This window comes from Oncorhynchus mykiss, chromosome 6 (genome assembly GCF_013265735.2).
Source record: "Oncorhynchus mykiss isolate Arlee chromosome 6, USDA_OmykA_1.1, whole genome shotgun sequence".
NCBI lineage: Eukaryota > Metazoa > Chordata > Actinopteri > Salmoniformes > Salmonidae > Oncorhynchus > Oncorhynchus mykiss.
In genome coordinates this window covers 40,154,987-40,169,780 of record NC_048570.1, presented here as the reverse complement: position 1 = coordinate 40,169,780, position 14,794 = coordinate 40,154,987, and the positions used below count along the sequence as shown (strand labels likewise).

The window sequence follows — 14,794 nt, the reverse complement described above, 5'->3', positions numbered from 1 at the left end:
AGCTCTTACTGAGTGTGGGGATTCGCCTCCAGGAATTCAATCAGTAAATGTCATGAAAAGTCATGTCAAGTCCATGGGAAACAACTCTGATATTGTCAGGAGTGTTTGGCATGATATTCAGAGCAGACCAAACAAGCCTGACATACATTTTATTAGTGTGCACCCTGATGGAGCCTTTACACGAGAATCATGGAAAAATATTTTTTTTTTTAAATGGTCAACTAGGCATTGACATTCAGTCCAAGTCAAGATATCTCAGAATAACATGTGCACACCAATATATAGTTGTATATTTGATAAATGATAAAAATTAGAAAGCTAATTTTATGTAAAAAATGTAATAATACTTGAACTAGCCAAACACTGGACGGACCACTGAGAGTCTGAAGAAAAGGTGTGAATTCCAAGCATCTTCATTCTCCAACCAAACCACTTTGAATTTCACCACAGTTATTTCTTAAAACATCAAGGAGATTACATGAAAGTTGCAGCGCTATGGCAAGGATCATGAACAAGCAAGCAAACAGCATTAATAAGAAAGCAATTAGATTACATGACAAATAATAAAGGGGTTAATTATTGAAAAAGCAATAGCATGTCAAACCCAACTTGAGTGGCCCCCTAAGAGCTTTAGTCGATAGCAAGTGCACTGCATAAATATAATGAGTGTGTGAATAAATAATTGATGGATAGATTAAACATGTAAAATGACTACCAGTTTAGAGCTGCAATATTTAACCTTTTGTGGGACCTGACCAAATACACATAGAAATCTGCGTTATAGATCAGTCATTCCAGTGGAGGCTCCTCAGAGAAGGAATGGGAGGACCATCCCCCTCAGTGAATTTCATACAATTTTTAATTGTAAAACATTTAAAAAATATACTAAATATAATCACCACTAAATAATTGATTAAAACACATTATTTTGCAAAGAAGGTCTTCAGTAGCCTCAACAGCACTCTGTAGAGTTGCGCCATGGTGTAGCCAGAGGACAGCTAGATTCTGTCCTCCTCTGGATACATTGACTTCAATACACCCCCCCTTCCATAGACTTACACAGTAACTTCCGGAGGACGTCCTCCAACCTATCAGAGCTCTTTCAGCATAAACTGACATGTTGTCTACCCAATCAGTTTCAGAGAATTAATCTAGTACTGAAAGCATAAACTACAGCTAGCTAGCACTGCAGTGTATACCATGTGGTGAATAGTTGACTCAGAGAAAGACAATAGTTGAACAGCTTTAAACAAACAAATTTCTTCCAAAAAGTAGAGACAAGAGAGAAAGTCATTTTTTTCCACTTTCACTTACTTAGCTAGCAAATGCAGCTAGCTAGTTTAGCCTACTGAAACACCCTGCTCAAATAGATGGATGCTATGTTAGCTAACTAGCTGGCTATGACTTTCCAACACAACACTTGAGCTCTTCCAATTCAAGGTAAGCTAATGTATTGCCACCGGGGCCCGCTGGTGTAACTGCTTATTGACTGTATACTAACGTTACTGCAAGATTGTAGCAGGTTTACTAGCATGTCTGTTATATTAGCTATGCTGACTATGACGTTACTTTATCAAATATGGTGACAATGATGTAGGCTGTGTGTAGCGGTTTGGCTTGAAACATAGTTTTTTTTTACCTGGTCACATACAGCTGATGTGTTGTGCATCAAAGTCCACCAGTGAAAGTAGGAGGTGAGAGGAGGAGAGTGCATAGATGCGACAAGGAATACAACATGGCTGCTAGGAAAGTGAACTGTGTTTACGCTTGATCAGGGGTGTATTCATTCTGCCGATTCTAGTAAAAAAAAAAATGTAAACAGAAGCAAACGGAACAAAACAGGGATAAAAATACCTGAATTTGTCCAATAAAAACTTGTTTGCAACTGTTGGACTAATGATTACACCCTATATCAGAAGGGAAGGGAGAGCGCATCTACACAGTTCCTGGGAACAGTGTAACTTCTTCTAGCTAGCTAACTGCTGTTTGATTTGACAGGAAACTAAACTAGTTTTAATCCCAGGGTTGAGCTGGTGCGTAGCAGCTAATTTTTGTATGACATGTGTTTGTAGAATGTTACATCCCCTATTGACTGAGGTGAATGAAACTACAGCAACAAGGTTGGAGTACATTTTTTTCAGTTTTCATTGCGTAGAAATGCAGTAAATTACCTTAAATTTTATACAATTTCCATCACTTTGCCATACAATAGGTTTAGCTGAAATGGCGCCCCTGCATGTAGGCTAATTCATTTTAATTTTAATTCAATTCCAGTTCAATTAAATAGGCTAACAGTGATTTATCCTTCAGGAATTGGATATATATTGCCAAGCGTCTTCAATCTGACACAGCATCTGTGGAGCGGAAAACACTGGATCACTTATTCCTACCCCCCCCCCCCCCCCCCCCCCCCAAACGCGATAGACATCAAGATGGTCCAATCGCTACATGCCCTGGTCCGGTTGGGAACCACGGTTGGAACCCCGTCTGTTGGTGTCGTTGTGTTGTGACGGGATCGAAGCAATGTCATAAGATTGTGTGAGAAGGTTGCAATCATAACATTAAGATAAATTACTGCCGACAGCAATCTCATGACAAAGTACACAAACCACCATGCAGTGAGTGAAGTTCTGAGGCTAGGGCTTCATATAGCCTACAGGAAAATCATATTTTCATGCGGTGCAATTAAGCAGATATTACAAAAGTGAAATAAAAAAATAACCATTTCCATAGACACTTCTGAAACTAAACTAAAACTAAAAAGAAGAAACGTCCTCTCACTGTCAACTGCGTTTATTTTCAGCAAACTTAACATGTGTAAATATTTGTATGAACATAAAAAGATTCAACAACTGAAACATAAACTGAACAAGTTCCACAGACATGTGACTAACAGAAATGAAATAATGTGTCCCTGAACAAAGGGGGGACAAAATCAAAAGTAACAGTATCTGGTGTGGCCACCAGCTGCATTAAGTACTGCAGTGCATCTCCTCATGGACTGCAATAGATTTGCCAGTTCTTTCTGTGAGATGTTATCCCACTCTCACCAAGGCATCTGCAAATTCCGATCCAACAGGTCCCAGACGTACTCGATGGGATTGAGATCCAGGCTTTTTGCTGGCCATGGCAGAACACTGACATTCATGTCTCGCAGGAAATCATGCACAGAACGAGCAGTATGGCTGGTGGCATTGTCATGCTGTCAGGATGAGCCTTGCGGAAGGGTACCACATGAGGGAGGAGGATGTCTTCCCTGTAACACACAGCATTGAGATTGCCTCCAATGACAACAAGCTCAGTCCGATGATGCTGTGACACACCGCCCCAGACCATGACGGACCCTCCACCTCCAAATCGATCCCGCTCCAGAGTACAGGCCTCGGTGTAACGCTCATTACTTTGACGATAAACGCGAATCCGACCATCACCCCTGGTGAGACAAAACCGTGGCTCATCAGTGAAGAGCACTTTTTGTCAGTCCTGTCTGGTCCAGCGACGGTGGGTTTGTGCCCAAAGGCGACGTTGTTGCCGGTGATGTCTGGTGAGGACCTGCCTTTACAACAGGCCTACAAGCCTGTAGTCCAGCCTCTCTCAGCCTATTGCGGACAGTCTGAGCACTGATGGAGGAATTGTGCGTTCCTGGTGTAACTCGGGCAGTTGTTGTTGCCATCCTGTACCTGTCCCGCAGGTGTGATGTTCGGATGTACTGATCCTGTGCAGGTGTTGTTAGACGTGGTCTTCCACTGCGAGGATGATCAGCTGTCTGTCCTGTCTCCCTGTAGCTCTGTCTTTGGCGTGTCACAGTATGGACATTGCAATTTATTGCCCTGGCCACATCTGCAGTCTTCATGCCCCCTTGCAGCATGCCTAAGGCACATTCACGCAGATGAGCAGGGACCCTGGGCATCTTTCTTTTGGTGTTTTTCAGTCAGTAGAAAGGCCTCTTTAGTGTCCTAAGTTTTCATAACTGTGACCTTAATTGTCTACCGTCTATAAGCTGTTAGTGTCTTAACGACCGTTCCACAGGTGCATGTTCATTCATTGTTTATGGTTCCTTGAACAAGCATGGGAAACAGTGTTTAAACCCTTTACAATGAAGATCTGTGAAGTTATTCGAATTTTTACGAATTATCCTTGAAAGACAGGGTCCTGAAAAAGGGACGTTTCTTTTTTTGCTGAGTTTAGATATGAATATGTCACAGCCTATAATTAGTGCACATTGTAAACTTCTCATAACATCCCATAACATTTAGATTAATGGTACAGTTGTGAGGGCAGAACAACAACATCTCAGAAGTAGATCTGCTCTTATCCAGTGAAGTTGCCAGGGTAGGTTGGTGTGAAGTTGTATATGAGCGACATGGCACCTTCCTCAGGCTGGTCGAGTGTGATGCAAATTTCTCCTGCCTTTAACATAGAATAGAACTTTATTGTGCATCGAAAGGCAAAAATGTTGCAATTTACTATACCTCACAAGATAACACTACACAATCGTGAAATAACATGTGCAATACACTGTATTTGGCTGACTTGAAGGAAACAAAGATTCAACTTCATTAGGTGTGATTATCCACCTTCATTGAAGGAGGAGGCATCGCGTACAGCTTCTGAGGAGTGGGGGAAGTTTAGGTTGGGGTCCCACTGGAAACAGTTAACGCCAGGATGCCACTGGATCGCATAGAATGGGTAAGTTCTCCCTGGAAGAAACACACTCCAAACTCAACACAGGAGTTCACATTACCTTACGACCAATTTAGACGTTCATCCATGTTTCTCAAACGTCAAATTTCAAAGTGTTTAAGGTTAAGTTTAGGCACTAACTTGAGGTTAGGCATTGACTCCGCATGGTTAAGGTAAGTGTTAAGATTTGGGATAAGCTTAAAACAAAAATATCAAAAACAACTTTCTATTGCTGGATTGAAACTTGCAACCTTTGGAATCAGAAGCAGATGCTTACGACCATCCGCCATCCCCATCCACAATGCCAGAGCAAAACCGAAACCTATTTGAAGGTAACAGCGCTCACTGTTGCCCCTAGTGGCAGGATTCGACATCATCACCCGACGTCCTCAGACATAGATGTACATCAAATACTGATTTGTATCACAGGTGACCTGGCTGCTTATGCTGATTCCTTTAGATGTCCTTCCTGGTGACCCATTAGAGCAATAATGTTATTACACTATGTTGGGGATTAATCAGAATAGTTGGGTAACATAGATAAGATGTTTTATTTTTATTGCATACTTATGTGAGATATGTCATTAGAATGTCTAATTTTGGATAATACTGTTGGCCGGTTGCAGTTATCTGTTCTCTGTCAGGGTTCAGTTACTTGGGCCCCGGAGAGGGGAGAGGTCAAGCTTGTCTTCATATGTAAACATATATTTTAAACCATGTGAATGGATGATTGGGGGGGGGACCAATTATCTCTTGGCTCCACAATGTCTGTGTGCCAGTCACCGTGTCTCTGTGAGCTTGTCCAGAATGGGAGTGTCTAAAATGACAATTGATATATATCCTAATGTCTTGGTACTATGTTGTACCAAGAACGAGAAGTAGAACCTCGTTTTAGGAGAGCAAACTGAACGATAATTTATAGCTAATGCTGTCTGGCTATGGAATACTCCTCTCTCAAGTGAAGTCTTCCTTTGTAATGTTCCTAAGATCTGTTAGTCGTCATGTGAGTTGAGATGGGTGTGTCTTGGCTATAAATGATACTAAGAACTGTTTTGTAAGGACTCTCAGAGAATTAATTTATAGACACTGAATTGATCTGAGAGTCACAGGGTTGTGATGGAGCTCATATAATTAAAGATGGACTTTATGATAACTCTGACTTGTGTGTGGTTTGCTCTCATGATTTGGTAAATACAGGAAATTTCCACTACAACTATTATAAAACTATTATAATATTGTGATACTAACAATTACTTTGTGCAGCATAGTTCGTACAGATTATGCAGCCCACATTGATTTACATTGCTTTATCTAAAAAAACAACTATGTATGATCTGTTAAAGGCCTATTTAAAAAACTGTAGTTGTACTTGTAGTTGATTCCCTTCCATGGTTGAGACAAAGATGGCACCATTCTTAGCCTTGTTTGTGGGACAAGAAATGTTGCAGGTTCTCATTTTCCTTGAATGTCTGTAAGAAAAGGCCATAAGCAAGGGAGTTGATAGTCAAAACCAGTCATATTGTATTCAAAAGAGATATTAAGAAAAATTATTAATTTAAAGTCTGATTACACCTTCATGGTCACTCCAAAATGGTGAACGTTCTCTGTTAAAGCTTCTTGGGATAATTCCTACCTGACATCACAGGGGAACCCCTTGTACATTCGACTGGAATGGGCCTCCGCGGGGAAAGGGGAACGAGACATTCAAATATAGTTTTTTAATTGCAACCATGGGGAGAGAATTCATCAGTCCTCTCGAATCAGCCCAGAAGAAGCATAAATGCACTTTATGAAGATGGAAACTGTTTTGCAATGAGTGTTGGGAGTTGTCAGGGTATAGTTTAACTCAAGAGCTTCACTGAAATTCTGTCTTGATCAGAAGCATCTCTAAAACTTGAAACTTGAAGCTTGTATTCTCTGCCCTCTAGTGGTGGATTTTAGAATGTGTAGTATGTGGAAGTCTTCAGACCCAGTCCCAAACCGTATCCTTGACCTTATTCCTAGAACTTGACTCCCCTATAGAGGTGTGAAAGGACTGGGCCATACCTGTGGTGAGGTTCAGGGGCAGGGCCATCTTCTCAGCTGTGGTTTTGGTCAGCAGGTTCTCTATGGCCATCAGAAAAGTCAACGGCTGCATCCACAGACAATCTCCTTCCTCATTGGTCTGAAACAAGAGAACACATAAGTATATTAAAGAGTGTTTGGAGCATGTAAGATGTTTACTGATGGTAAACAGACAGACAATCAAAATGGACAAAGAGGCAAAAAGAGCATTAGAAGACAAGCCAGCTTTGCTCAGCAGCGCCTCTGACATGTAAAAGATCTCTGCCACCCTGGCAAAGTCTGACATCTACAGATTTTATGAACCTCCGATGAACAGCAGGCTGCAGGATAGATCAATCCAATGTTTTTTTCACCTTTATTTAACCAGGTAGGCCAGTTGAGAACAAGTTCTCATTTACAACTGCGACCTGGCAAGACAAAGCAAAGCATTGTGGGAAAAACAACACAATGGAGTTACACAATGGAATAAACAATCGTACAGTCAATAACACAATAGAAAAATCTGTATGCAGTGTGTGCAAATTAAGTAAGGAGGTAAGGCAATAAAATAGGACAATAGTGGAGAAGTAATTACAATTGAGCAATTTACAATGGAGTGATATATGTGCAGATGAGGATGTGCAAGTAGATATACTGTTGTGCAAAAGAGCAGAAAAACAAATATGGGGATGAGGTAAGTAGTTGGTTGGCTGGATGGGCTATTTACAGATGGGCTGTGCACAGCTGCAGCGATCGGTAAGCTGCTCTGACAGCTGACGCTTAAAGTTAGTGAGGGAGATATGCCTCCAACTTCAGTGATTTTTGCAATTCATTATAGTCATTGGCAGCAGAGAACTGGAAGGAAAGGCAACCAAAGGAGGTGTTGACTTTGGTAATGACCAGTGAGATATACTTGCTGGAGAGTCGGCCCAGAATTGAACCCTGTGGCACCCCCATAGAGACTGCCAGAGGTCCGGAAAACAGGCCCTCAAATTTGACACTCTGAACTCTAACATTTCGGGTCTAGATTGCCTCCTCCTTTGAAGAGGGGGATGACCGTGGCTGCTTTCCAATCTTTAGGAATCTCAGACGATACGAAAGATCCTTCTATATCAGATACATTTGGTTTGCAATCACATAAAAACAAAATACAGGATATTTCTACTTGTTGGAGAGGAGAACAGGCACTGATGGAAAGCTGTAAAGGTTAAGTTTTGAGAAATCACATTTTGGATGATCAGCCATGCACAGCTACGGGCTGCTAATGTTCAACCAGTTATTTTGATGTAATATTGGTATAGACGTCTTGGGAGACAAAGTTCGGGGTACAAAATGGCCGAATTCCTCTTTGTGGTTTCAACAGTGAGTATGAATGCATATAACTTTATATTGGTGGAAGTAGAGTGGTGCCTGATGGGCACCACTCTACGTCCCCCTGACTCTGTATACTTCAAATCAAAAATACAATTGTATTGGTGGCAACACATATTTTGCAGATGTTATTGTGGGTGTAGCAAAATGTTTATGTTCCTAGCTCTAACAGTACAGTAATACCTAACAATAGACGGGAAAAAAAGGAATCAAGAAATATTAGAACGAGCAATGTCAGAATATAAATATACACTGGTATACAAAACATTAAGGACACCTGCTCTTTATATGACAGACGGACCAGGTGAAAGTTATGATCCCTTACTGATGTCACTTGTTAAATCCACTTCAAATCAGTGTAGATAAAGGGGAGGATACAGGTTAAAGAAGGATTTGTAAGCCTTGCGACAATTGAGACATGGATTGTGTATGTGTGCCATTCAGGGGGTGAATGGGCAAGGCAAAAGATTTAAGTTCCTTTGAATGGGGTATGGTAGTAGGTGCCCGGTGCACCGGTTTGTGTCAAGAACTACAATGCTGCTGGATTGCTCAAGCTCAACAGTTTCCTGTATATGTCAAAAATGGTCCACCACACAAAGGACATTCAGTCAACTTGATACAACTGTGGGACGCATTGAAATCAACATGGGCCAGCATCCCTGTGGAACGCTTTCGACACCTTGTAGAGTCCGTGCCGCAAAGAATTGAAGCTGCTCTGAGGGCAAAAGGTGGGGCTGCAACTCAATATTAGGAAGGTGTTTGGTATACTTAGTATACACTCAGTGGACAGTTTTTTAGGTATACCCATCTAGTACAGGATACTTTGCCTCCAGAATTTCCTTAAATTCTTTGGGGAATTCTACAAGGTGTCGGAAAAGTTCCACAGGGATGTTGGTCCATGTTGAAGCGATGGCAGATTGGATGGCAGTACATTCATGCTGTGAGCAGTCCTTTCCATCTCTTCCCAAAGATCTGCTATTGGGTTGAGGTCTGGGGAATGCGCAGGCCACTCAAGTAAACTGAAATCGCTGTCATGTTCCAGGCAATGTTTCTCCCCTCCTTAATTGTCCAGGGTTGGTGACCGCTTCTTCTTGTTTATACCAGATAGGGGTGGAACCCGATGTGGTTGTCTGCTGCAATACCCGACCCAAGCCCGATCGGCCCCGACATTATCCATAGGGTTAGGACCGGGTAGGGCCTGTTTTTCATCAATAACTAGGGTATGGTCAGGGCTTGGGTATCACTAAATTGTTCATAAACATTTTGAAGCTGAGCCATTTGCTCGTGCTCTGCTACGCAGTACAGTCATATCTGACTAAGATCATAACATTGTGTCAAACGAGCTTCAACCTCGTCAAATATAAGACAGGAGAGATTATTTCAAAGAAAATAATAAGGTTCCTTGAATTTTGTCGGAGTTGAGTGACGAAAAGTAGCTAACAGCTCTCTCGTCTCTTTATTGAGCAGAGCAGCCCAAGCGGAGCCATTGCTATGGATACTCACAGACTCAGGGCCGCCATTAGCTGCTCCTCTCCAACAGAGGAAGTTATTTTTGATTTCGGTCATTCCAGGTCTTACATTTAGCAGAAGCAAATTGGGCCTGGGTAGGGTAGGGCCTGAACCTTGCGGGCATGCCCGTAAAGGGCTCTAATATGAAGTGGGTAAAACAGTATGTAAACATTATTAAAGTGACCAGTTCTCAATGACTATGTACATAGGGCAGCAGTCTCTAAAGTGCAGAGCTGAATACCGGGTGGTAGCCAGCTAGTAACAGTGACTAAAGTTCAGGGCAGGGTACAGGTTGTCAGTGATGTGCACGCCGAGGAACTTGAAGCTTTTCACCCTCTCTTTCATATTTTTATTGACTTCCCTATAAGACAGATTTCTCAGACCTCCAAACCATCAGTGATGTCTCAGAGCTCTAAAGGGAGGTTCAACTGTTCTGCCTTTTGCTATGGAACCCTGACTTGTTCATCAGTCGTGTTTTTGACTCTCACTCTACTGCATCTGCTGTCTCGACCTCTGAATGACCCCGCTGGTCATCTATGATCGTTTGAACATCTTGAAGAACAATCTGGCCTTAATGGCCATGTATTATCTCCACCTGGTACAGCCATCAGAGCCTGGTTCCTGTCCAAGTTTCTGCCTTTCTAGGGAGTTTTTCCTAGCCACAGTGCATTGCTTGCTGAATGGGTTTTTTAGGTTGAGTTTCTGTAAAGCACTTTGTGACATCTACTGATATAAAAATGGCTTTATAAATATATTTGATTAAAATTTGATTAATGTACAAATAATTCTACAGCCAGACAGTGTTAGGAAAATAATAACTTTATCTGCTGAACTTTGAATACTGGGATCTATACTGCACAGAACTATAAACACAACAAGCAACAATGTCAAAGATTTTACTGAGTTACATATGAGGAAATCAGACAACTTAAATAAATTCATTAGGCCCTAATCTATAGAGTTCACATGACTGGGAATACAGATATGCATCTGTTGGTCACAGATACCTTAAAAGAAATGGGCCTCACAATGAGCCTGAGGATCTCGTTACAGTATTTCTGTGCATACAAATTGCCATCGATAAAATACAATTGTGTTCGTTGTCCGTAGCTTATGTCTGCCCATACCATAACCTTACCACCACAGTGGGGCACTCTGTTCACAACGTTGACATCAGCAAACCGCTCACCCACACAACGCCATACTCGTGGTCTGTGGTTGTGAGGCCAGTTGGACTTACTGCCAAATTGTCTAAGATGACGTTGGAGGCGGCTTATGGTAGAGAAATGAACATTCAATTCTCTGGCAACATCTATGGTGGACATTCCTGCCGTCAGCATGCCAATTGCACGCTCCCTTAAAACTTGAGACATCTGGCCTTTTATTGTCCCCAGCACAAGGTGCACATGTGTAATGATCATGCTGTTTAATCAGCTTCTTGATATGCCATACTTGTCAGGTGGATGTATTATCTTGGCAAAGGAGAAATTCTCATTAACAGGGATGTAAAATTAGTGCACAAAATTTGAGAGAGAATTTGAGAGAAATAAGCTTTTTGTACATATGGAACATTTCTTGGATCTTTTATTTCAGCTCATGAAACACTTTACATGTTGCGTTTATATTTTTTGTTTAGTGTAGAATGCAAGTCTCCATTACATACCCTATACCAACAATGTTGACAATGTTGAAAGGTTTATGACCCACTGCTCAAATAGAATAAAAGAGAACCTGATATAATCAGAGACTTCTAGGTGTTGGAAGTTTTGCGGAGGTAGCCATACAGTTTGGTGTTGAAGTTGGCGAGCTGTCTGAGGAAGCTTCTGTTGGAGATTACACCATTGTTGTCCTTCACGGCACAGATGGCATCCACTGGGTGGATGTTTCAGCCTCGGGTTCTGTTTCAGCATCAGGTAGGCCAGAACCAGGGTGGCTGAACGGCTCACCTCAACCGCACCGTGCACCAGCACTATATCTCAGGGAAAGATGGGATAGAGAGCAGTGGAGGCTCCTTAGAGGAAGGGGAGGACCATCCTCAGTGAGTTTCATAAAAATACATGTAAAACATTATATTTAGCTTTATCTTCAAATAAGTTTTTTAATCACGTCACCAAATAACTGATTAAAACACACTATTTTGCAAAGGTCTTCAGTAACCTCCTCAGAACTCTGTAGGTTAGCACCATGGTGTAGCCGGAGGACAGCTAGCTTCCGTCCTCCTCTGGGTACATTAACTTCAACACAAAACCTAGGATGCTCACTGTTCTCACCCCCTTCCATAGACTTACACAGATATTATGACAACTTTTGGAGGACGTCCTCCAATCTATCAGAGTTCTTGCAGCATGAACTGACATATTGTCCACCCATTGAAAGGATCAGAGAATGAATCTAGCTAGCTGGCTATGACTATCCAACACAACACTGGAACTCTTCCAAATCAAGGTAAACTTCTGGTTTTACTAATTTATTGCCACCGGGGCCCGCCGGTGTAACTGCTTATGCATTAGTAAACCCGCTACAATCCTGCAGTAACGAGAGGGAAGAGTTGATATGAGTGCGCATGCGAGAAGGAATACAACGTGGCTGCTATGAAAGTGAACTGTGTTTACGCTTGATCAGGGGTGTATTCATTACTCTGATTCTGTTGAAAAAACATTTCTTATAAGGAACAAAACAGGGATAAACCTACCTGAATTTGTCCAATAGAAACTGTTGGACTAATGATTACACCCTATATCAGCTAGATGCAGGCAAGAGTGTGCACGGCAGTATTGAATGTCACCGTCAGTCCATGTGTCTATCACCTCAAATTTGTCTCTCAACCTGTGTGCACCTACGTTGTAAACTTACATTCATAGGCTAGGTTATAGCAACCTCATGATGTGTATAGGGAAAATGTTAGTATCATGTAGTAGCCTAAACCTCTCTCTATTACATTGAACTGGGTGAATGGAATATGAATGACAGTCATCCAATATGCTTTAATATAAATAAGGTCATGCTCATTAAAAAAAAATCTTCCTCCATCTTAAATGGAATCTACCGCCACTGGTAGAAGGTAGAAAGGGGGAGGGGGAGAGGGGAGAAAGAACATGGATTTTGCACACTAAGCACAGTGTGTTAACTTCTCCTCTGGAAACTTTTGCCTCCTTTTAGTTTGACCTTTCAGTGCATTGCAGATAGAAATGTCATGTTGGCGAAGGAAACAACTCTTTAATGTACATTTCATCATACACTTGGCCATATCACACTTACTATACAGGCATTCCCCAATGTAACAACTTCTTACTCTGTAACAAGCTAGTACTTACAATGATAGATGGAGTATCACTATTGAACTCACTAATTTTGCAACGTTTCACTTTGCTGAACCCGGAGGGCCCAGTGTGTGAATTCAGCGCAGTCTGGAAGTTGACAATCATGTAAAATATACAGGAGTTGTGGGCCTCGATGCCAAGGTACTTGATGTTCTTGCCCTGGTATGTCTCCGCCCCTTCTCGTCATTTACTGTGGTCTGCGTTCAAGACATGGGTAACACGATGGTTTGCCAGCTGGGTGACGTTCATAGCACTGTCCTTATGAAAACCACAAGTTTCAAGTTTATTAAAAAACATATTGCACAACTATGAAAATACTGTAGATATTTATACATGTTGAGGACAGGTCTAGAATAAACAAATAAATACGGTCTACAATGGACAAGTCATATCCAGGGCTGTGTAGAAACTCAAAGTTCTGGACACTGAAGCCTGGAGTTGATGCTAGATCTATATAGAGATTGCCAGTTATTTGCTCTTCTACAATCTGATATTAATACAGAATTCACACTGCTGACGTCCACTTTGGGAACAGTGACCAGATTGGCCTATGCACTTTCACGATACATAACTCTGCTTTAGAGTGCATGTTACTTTAGGGCCCAAGCGCTTAAAAAAAGATTTACATTCCGCTCTCCTCACACCTGAGCCTTGTCCAAAACATGCCTTGGATTAATCTTTGTGGATCAATTCTTGTCCATTTTTCCTGACCATATTTTCCAGTCAACAAATATAAAAAGGACAGGTATTGTCACTGCACTTACTGGTCTCCAATGTAAAGTCTGCCCCACACTTTGTCTGCATGGGTGAGGATGGCTTTCCCAGTGAAGCGCAGTCGTTCAATGTATGTCGTTCTGTCCTTGATATGTTCTTGTCTATTGATTTTCTGTATTGTCATTCTGTATTGTTTCATGTTTTGTGTGGACCCTAGAAAGAGTAGCTGCTGCTTTCGCAACAGCTAATGGGGATCCTAATAAAATACCAAAACACTGCCAGCCCTGGTGAAAGGTCAATCTCCACCTAACGAGGAGGGTGTCTGTCGTTCCAGGACAGGTGGAGTTGAGGTCAAATCTTTTTGTTTAGCTTTTAAAGTAAATTACAAATCTCTGCTACAATACCTCAATAGGTTATGTAGAAATCCAGTTTTTCAAAGTGGTTTGAAGCCCGGTCTGACAGTTTTCGTTGTAGCTGCTGCCACCTTTCAGTGGAACTGGTTTTGGAAAGGGTAGTGTAAGGCTAAGCTAATCGTTAGAACCATAGGCTCCTATGGTTAAGATTAACTTAGCCTTAAAATGCTTTTGCGAAACTGGGCCCTTGTCTATCACCATGCAAGGGACGCAGACTGCCTACTGTACATCTCCATACTTTAAAGCAGCAAAACTATTGATTGTAGATTAGTTTCAAAGGAATCCTGAAAAGTGTAGGAATTAATAAAGTTGGTTTGCTTCAGTGAGTCTTCAAAGCCTTCTGACACCGTCCCACAAATCAAATTCAATGAGTGTTCAAAAATACTCAGCGAGAACATATGCGTTCACACCTATTTAAAAAGATCTGAATGCTAGTTATCAGGCAATGATATGTGCGCGGACATACACAGCAGTCTCAACCTCACCAAAAGACATGACATTTTTCTCATGGCTGGCCATTCTGAAAAGAACATTTTTCAGGGAGGGAAACTATTCACAGAATTATCTAAATCCCTAGAGGAAAAGAGATCAAGTGGCATGTGCTTTGTCTCACCATCAGCACCCCTTCATTCAAAAATGTCTGTCATTCTTTCTCTCCCACCTATAAGATGACGAACTCTTGTTAATTGTGTGTTTACGGTATGTTTTCCAAAAAGACTACAATTGCATAAATACAACATA

At 41.6% G+C, this 14,794-nt stretch overlaps 1 pseudogene; it reads right to left on the bottom strand.

The window, feature by feature from the left end:
- Positions 1-4,166: 4,166 nt before the first annotated feature.
- LOC118965025 lies at positions 4,167-9,617 on the bottom strand (annotated as a pseudogene).
- Positions 9,618-14,794: the final 5,177 nt, after the last annotated feature.